This window comes from Elaeis guineensis, chromosome 16, assembly GCF_000442705.2.
Source record: "Elaeis guineensis isolate ETL-2024a chromosome 16, EG11, whole genome shotgun sequence".
NCBI lineage: Eukaryota > Viridiplantae > Streptophyta > Magnoliopsida > Arecales > Arecaceae > Elaeis > Elaeis guineensis.
Genome location: NC_026008.2, coordinates 21,579,340 through 21,587,856, shown reverse-complemented (window position 1 = coordinate 21,587,856; position 8,517 = coordinate 21,579,340). Strand labels below are relative to the sequence as shown.

The 8,517-nt window shown below is 40.2% G+C and overlaps 1 pseudogene; it reads right to left on the bottom strand.

Moving 5' to 3' along the window:
• Positions 1-1,920: 1,920 nt before the first annotated feature.
• Positions 1,921-3,097, bottom strand: LOC140854244 (uncharacterized; annotated as a pseudogene).
• Between the last annotated feature and the right edge of the window lie 5,420 nt (positions 3,098-8,517).

Genomic DNA, 8,517 nt, shown 5'->3' with positions numbered 1-8,517 from the left:
GCCCGATTACATGTATTTTCAAAAAAGACAAAATAAAGATGGTCGGCAGCGCCGATCACCCGTCCTGATCGATCTCTTCGACCGACGGAGGATCAGGGATGATCGGCGTCTCGACCATAAGCAACGATTGATTGGCTGTCGAGAGATGGGCTTCGGTCGATAAAGGAACTTCGATCGGCACCTGCTCCGGGATGGCTTCCTCCACCACGATGACGCCTCCCGACGGCTGGTCGGCCATCTCTTCCGTTCCTTCTTCTTCGGCTCCTTCCTCGGCGAACAGCGGGACGACTCGGCTGACGTCCACCTCCGGGTACAAGGCATGGACGGCATCCCGACCATCCTCGAACCCGACCCGGTAGGAGGCGAAGCCCGACTCGAGCATCTCCTCCTTGTACCGGTCGGAGGCCCGGAAGTCCTCAACCGCACGATCGGCCGACTCCCTCGCCGACCGTGCCTCATCCTCAGTGTGGGCCAGCTCCTCCTTCGCCAACTCTGCCTCGGCCCTGGCAATTTCGGCGTCGATTTGGGCGATGGACAAATCCTCTTCGGTTTCCGCGAGCTTCCCCAGGCTGGCCCGAAGTTGCTCACGTTCCCCTTGGAGTTCGGAGGTGGCACCGTCCCGTTCGCGTCGAAGACGACGCACGACCCGACCTTTGTGCTTGGCCTCCTTCTTGGCCGACTTTAGTTCGGCCATAAGCCGGGAGACCTCGTCCGTCAACTTGGCCTCCCGGTCGACCGACTCCTGCAGTTGGTCTACCAGCCTCCCTCTCTCGGCCTCGGCCGCTGCCGACCTTTCCTTGAAGGCTGCCCGAACGTCGCCGAACCTTCCGGTATCCGGCCTCCAACTCGGACATGGTGAAGATCAACTACCGACGGAAAGAAGCTTTGTCAGAATTATGTGGCAAGCGAAAGTTCTTCTAAGGAAAAAGGTGACGCGAAGCTTACCTCCACCATCGACGGGTAGAACCGCGACAGCATTTCGGTCACTTGCCGAGACCGCAATGACTGAACGTCGGTAGGGAGGAGGATCCCCTGGCACAACCTCCTCGCAAGGTTGTGGTCGGCCAAGGCCGACGCACCCTCAGGTAGTATGCGCTGGGGGGCATTGATCTCTCCTCCTCCGAGGGCTCCATCGGGGCTTTCCCCCGATCAGCTGCCCCGACCGACGGGGCTGGCAGCGATGGGACGCTGGAGTTCGACCCGGCGCCCCCCGTTGCGCCAGCGGACGCCTCCGGATGATGTTCGGCTTCCCGAACGACATCCGCTCCACCCGCGGCGGCGAAACCGCCGACACTCCTTCGGCCACTTCCTCGGTCGGCTCCTCCAACCACCGTACGGCCGCCAGACGTTGTCAGCTCTGACACGGACATGCGGCACAGTTACCTAGGGGCATTGTCCCGCCGAGAGCCGGGTCAACCCTGGTGATTAGACGGCTACACGGCGACATGACGTTTTCACGGCGGCTCTGACAGCCTACAGTGAGTTGACAGTTCCTCACTTGTCCGCGCCATTAATGATGGCGCCATACCGCGCTCCACTATATATACCGGGAAGGCAACAGTGCAAGGATCGATCCGCTCCGTCTCTCCCAAAAACACAGGCTCGCTTCTCTCTCTCTCGAGCTCTCCGTCTATATTTCACTGTTGTCCAGTCACCTCTCTGACTTGACCGTCGGAGGGTCCCCGCCGGAGCCGCCTCCGGTCAGTGCGGACTTCCTTTTGCAGGTGCACGCTTCCCGGCGATCGGGCGACGAGGCGATTGGCCGCAACAGGACTCATCACAGTAAGGCTAATGCAGGATCTGAATTCTCAAACCCAAAATAACCACTTAAAAACTACCAGAAACAACGAGGCAAACTACCTATTGCCCGTAGAAAAGCGTAAACAAGCATATATAACTGCCACACTTCGAAGTGGAAGGTGATCAATATATATATATATAGATAGATATAGATATAGATATTACACCATGCTTGATACATGAACTTAATTACCACTAAACACATTTGTATTTATATACTTACATCACCCAAGGAAGTTCCCTCTCTCTGTCCTCTTATCAACCTTACTTTAAATTATATTCCACTACTTTTATCTCTTTTTCTGGTAAGGTGTCCCAAGGAAACAGAGAGGTAGACAAAAGCCATGACATCAAATTAACAATCGGGTTCTTTGATGGTCATCTGTCATGAATTCCGCTCTTAATCCTTAATCCTCGCAAAGCAAAAGCTTAAACCCTGGCTTAACCAACGTAGACGAGCTACGGTTTGGTGGGTGCACAAATTTGCAACTCGGGCACGTTAGAGTGGCCTTGCACATCACGACCAGCATATGGCACCGCATGCACACAGTAGCCACCATCTCGGCCGGTTGATCAGCATCAAGGGATATCCAGGATAAGGACTTCAACATGCTGCCAGAATTATCCTTGGGATTGCACCAATTGCCACAAGAGTCCTGCTTTGCTCTATCTTCTCCATTGATGTGGCTTCTCGGGGGCTCAAACGTGAGGTTGAGCTCGAGGTCCAGGCTCGGACATGAAGTCAGTGGCTCTGCACTTCCTCTAGGATCTTTGGAGCTCCTCTTGTGTGTCCTGATGCTATCTAAGTGTTTCTGGCCTGACTGCAATGCAAGAAATGATTACTGCAACTGTTAGTACAGCTTCCAAGCAAGCTTAATTATAAAAATATATATATTACAGAATTTATAATTTTAGTTTTATAAAGTTGAATAAATTAAACTTCTCCAAATTAATATCCAGGAGGGATAGAATTATTAGTCTACCTTGCCATCAAGGCATCGTTGGCGCCACTCTAATGGCAAGGGAGTGTCCAGATGGAGCTCGAGGTCGGGCTTCGTATCCTTGGACTTTAACAAGTTGATCTCCTTTGCAAAGAAGTCGTCACTCTCTTCGCCGGCTCCCTCTTCCTTTTCTTCGATAGCTGGTTCTCGAGGTTAAGGCATAAGTTTTCCTCTGGGGAAAGGGCTCTTGCAAGGACACCATAGCTTCTGATCAACAGAACCGAGCACTTCCGTTTCCAAGCTCTATCTCTCTTTCTCTTCTGTTGCGTGTAAACTTCACCCTTCTCTCTGTGCATCTGATGGTGGATTTTGGACTGCTTTATAGGCTAGATTAAAAGGCTCATTTAAGAGCAGGGAACTGCAAGCAAGGTTCCGATAGAGAAAGCCATAAGAACACTGGAGAGGGCCCACAATCCCCACCATGGCACGTATCCACTTTTACCCACTAAGATCCAGTCACCACCACTTTCTACATCACTTCATATGTTTCTCAAAGTTTAATGGACTGTCTAGTTTCTCGTCACACCACGTCACAAACCACAAACAGCAACAAAGGAAGTAGCGAATCTATAATATGCTGCGCTTCACTGCAGATTGGCCCGTTTAACCACAGCCATTTGATCAATGCCCTTTGGGTACACGAAAGGAATCAGATGGGGATGTTGAGATTACGGGAGAGAGAGATGAATTAAAGAGGGGAGAGAAGTTGGTGAGAGAGGGTGCAAGATTAAAAGGCAGCACTAAAATAAAGGGCAAGGCTATACGGTTGAGGATGGATTGAATGCGCTCGCTCTTCCATTGACTCCAACTTCCGCATTTGAATCACCTCAAGAAAAATTTAAAGCACCCCAACACCCTCTGTAAACCCTAATTTAAAACAAGCACACCCCATGAAATAAATAGACACCCTCCACTTCTCCTAATCCAGCGCTTCTTAAATTTCTTAGATCAAATTTCGAAATTACCCTATTTAATTCACATAAAATTAATGCTCGTGCCATTGATGGCCTTGTCCGATTTTTACTTTTCAAATCTTGCTACCATTGTTTGGTGGATAAATATGATAGAAAAATTATTCAACTTTTAGTTGATTAACTTATACATATTCTTATATATGTAAATCATTTTTACATAATAGCAGCGATCGATAAAATAGAAAAGAAAAAGCTTACTCATCTAAGAGGTAGATGAGTCCTTTATCCATAAGAAATAATATTTTTATTTTATTTTTAAGATAATCTCAACTATAATATTAATAGAATATAATAAAAAATATTATTAGAAATATGAATAGATTTTAGCAATTTATTTAGAAAGTAGTATTGCAAAAGAATATTGATAATAAATTTCAGAAATATTTTTTAATATATAAAAATTATTTTTTTTATCTAAATATTTTTTTAAAAAAATACTTATACGGTAAAATATAAATTATCGAGTAAGTCTTTTATCCTTCAAAAAAACAGGCCCTATATCTTACCTATTAGTTATGGTTGCTGCAAGGGGTTGGATTTGAATAACTTGGTGGCAGCCATGCGAGTCTCCATTCCTCAGGGAGACGTACAACCATATGGAGGCATTATGATTAACTAAATTCTAGCATGTATATTGCACATGACAGGAAAGATGAATGTGTGTGATTGTTCTTTTGAATTAATGGTTGAGATGGTAATTTCTTTCGAGATAGAGAACTGATTTTCCAAGGTGAATTTTATGTTTGATTTCTTTGCATGGTGAACCCCTTTTTTTTTCTTCTTCTGATGAAAGGCATGGTGACCTCATTAGAATGCTAGAATCTGATTAATGATTTTGTTGCACTGGCACTGTTCCTTTCTTTCTCACACATCATCAAGTGTGGGAGAGGTCAATGTTCATTCTTACATTGCCAAAAGTCGTCTTCATGTATAATAATAGTTTATATTCATATCCATGGCTTGATGATGGAAGGAGTTTTGTCAACAAACACAAATATGCACTTGGGTTTAGATTGAAAATGTAGACCAAACACTTTGATTGGACCGACTTTAGATTTGGTAGAACTGGCTACCACCAATGTAACCAAACCGAACTTGACAGTAAATTTGGGTCATCTATGAAATTGGTTGAAATGTTGACCCAAAATTACTTGAACCTATTAAGCAAATGACTTTAGAACATGAGACCGGTTTAATATAAGTTAGTCGAGACCTCGAGATAGGAGGTCATGTTAGATGCAAAGTCTGGCTAATTAATTTGAATCATAAGTAAAAAACGGTTGGGAATTTGATCATGAACTTAGGAAGCAAAGGAATTGTTTTTCCTTTTGATCACTTGAATCAAGTAAATAACATTTATGTAGAATCAATGCAATTCGAGTTAATCAAGAACATGCCTAATGCAGCTACGACCATTTTTAACTTGTTTGGTCGGGAAATTTGTTGCTGTTTTGACGCATGCACAAGATTTCATGAATTTATTGATTGTATTTCTGTAAATTATCGCTGATGGGAACCAGCTAAAACCCAACTCTTGTTCCAAAGATAGTGTGAAAAGCTCGGAGCAAGTTAAGCTCTATCCAGCAAAGTGCTAATATTCTGAGTTACCAAGTTGTCCTTGTTACCTACAACTGGAAGGTGGCATTGAAGTATGGCAAATATTTTGAATTTGTTTGGTTTGCGGAAAGAATTTTTTTTTTAAAAAAAATGAAGTTATTTTTTAAAAAATTACTTCTTTAAAATAGGATTTTGATATATTTGGTTGATCGTGAGAAAGCGACTTATTGGACAGTAATTTATATTTAGTTGAACATCTATTTTTTTAAAAAAAACTATGTAAAATACCTATTATACCCTTAATAGATACAAAACCATACATTTTTTCTCTAAATTTATATAAATATAAATATTATATTTATATTAATATAAATATAATATTAATATATTATAAAATAAATATAAGATCATAATAATTTATTATATAATATAATACTATATATTAATATTATATTAATATAATATTAATATTTAATATAATAAATATATTAATAAGATATAATATAATATTAAATATAATATAATATTAATATAAATATCAATATATAAATATTAATATTATTTTAATATTAATAAAAATATCATATTAGTGTAAATATTAAAATAATATTAAAAATATAATAAATTTTATAATATTGATATTAATATATATTCATATAAATATTAGGATAATACTAATATAATATTATATCACTATTCAATATTTCATCCTAATCATCCATTGATATTTTAAAAAAATTTAACTATTGATCTTAAAAGAATATTTTGAGAAAGAAAAAAGTATTACCACTTTCTATTCTATGAAAAGTGCCAAAATCTATCTCCCTTATGAATTTTCACTTTTCATAAAATGTGAGAAATGATTTGAAAGAATTTTTTTTTACTCTCTCTTTTTTTAAAACTCTAACCAAACAAGAAGCCTTTTCTCTAATTTTCAGAAGCTACCTCTTCTTCCCTTCGCTTCCGTTAACCAAACTTGAAATAAAAATCTAAGACTTTCTTTGTTATGAACCACTAAAGGTTATTTAACACTCAAATCCTTTATACAGGGATTTACATGATTTTTAAAGGGCATTATAGAGTGCAGGTAATAATTCTCTTTCATGATATTTGTTTTTTTTTTTTTATAGTACTTTCATAATATCTGTCTCAAAGAACAAAGCAGGCATAAGATTTTTTTTTTTTTTTGAAGAAAAAAACAGGCATGAGATTTGAGATAAACTTTATGCATGCCATACAACTACTTAAAAGCATGTACAATCAAGGAGAAAAAGTTGCCATAAAAGCTATCGTTTTTGCTTTATTTTGAAATTTGAATAAAAGCATCCTTGATCAAATGCTATTCCGGATGTCATAGCCAAATGAAAAATAAAAATAATTTTTGCATAACCACTGCGAAACTTAAACAACAGTTTTGCCGCGTGAAAGGAAGGGGCATATCTGGAATTGCGTATCGGAGCCAAGCTCGAGGATATCGATCATCCCAAGTGCAGAAGCGGAGGCGAGCTCCCCAACATTAAAAGCTGGAAGAAGACGGATGACTCAAGGGTTCGAGTCCACTGCCGCCATTAACTCCACGTGAATGCCTACTTTTAAGAGCCTTCCTCTTCCTCAACGGTCATCGCTCCTCCTCTCGCCACCGCTCGTCTCCTTAAATGCCAACGCCCCACCATCAACACCCTCTCTCTCTCTCTCTCTCGTATGATGATGTATGATGATGCTATGTCATTGCTCTTTGGCCGTTACCGTTGAAAGTCTTATCCATTGCGCGGCATCCGGGAGTAAATGTTGGCAAGCAACCCAATGCTTGAAGGAGGGTCATTGGGAGTTCCTTCTGTCACAGTCTCACGGTCCAAAAATTTAAGCTGTCAGGAGGAGGACCGATGCAGGCTAATAAATCATAAGGCACCGGCTTTATTAATTATTGTGGAGCTATGATAATTTTCTCCACCTAATTTTCTAGCACCCTTGTCATGCACGATTGATTCTTGCTTTGAAAGAGGAAGGCCCACTAATAACCCTGGTCCTACTCAACCTATGTATCTTCTATGTAACTAAAAAAGATTGCAGCATAGAGACTTATAGCTCAAAAACTTTAAGCAATTGGGAGTGGGACACACTCAAGTTGTAAATATGGCATCTTTTTTTGTTAGTCAATATGGGACTATGATATCTTGGAAAGGAACCTGATTCTTCAATTTAAAGGTTGGGATGGCTTTCCTTAAAATTAGTTGACTCGCATTGTGTTGGGCACATCTGGCACGGTTGGCACTGGAACTGTTTATTTTCGATCAAGATGAGGAGGTGTAATTCTAAATCCTTTTTACCATTGGGTTTGAATTCTGCTGACAACAAGGCAAAATCCAAATGATGATGATGATAAAAGTTTTCCTTGGTATTTAGCTAGTATCGAATGACTAAATCTTGTAGTTAGAGTTTGATCTTGCTACAAGATCCAAATTTTAATCGTTGATTAGTTAGCTTCTTTGATTCTGAGAATGCCACATAATCATTTCAAAAATATTTTAGTTAGGCTTTATGAGAATTGGTGGTTGATATGCCCAAAATAGCGGATGTTGTGTGAGAACACAAAATTAGTTGTAGCCTGGCAGTCAAAATTCTCTTCGAAATTTCATTAGCTGAGAAACAATTCAATGTTTTAACATTATGTGGCATTTTTGCACTTCTTTGATATGACTAATTCTTCTATTAGTCTTTGGGAAATATTACACCACCTAGAATCAGAGAACAAACATGAAGAGCTTTCAAGACTTGCTCAGGGAGTTCTTGAAGAAAACTTAGAGTAATACTATTATATTATTTTTATGTAATTTGTTATAAGTAAGAAGTATATCATTAATTACATATTGATTGTAAATCAAAGGGGCTATGATTTATATCGGAAGGACCACTTATTTCACGTGAAGTGTCTTATGGATTGGAATCCAAAGGGATAATTGTGAGATCTATAGGCCATAATGAATAATATTTCATATGCTGAGCCATGAGCCCTTAATCTCAACAATAATATACCAGATAGAGGATCACCCTATAATTGTGAGGCTCCTCCAGTCCATACTCAGTTTGTAGTAAAATAAGGAGGATATCTCTGTTCGTACGTACAAAATCTCTCTGACTAAGAGACTATATTGTGGTGTAGAAGGGAAAACATCATTAGTCTCACA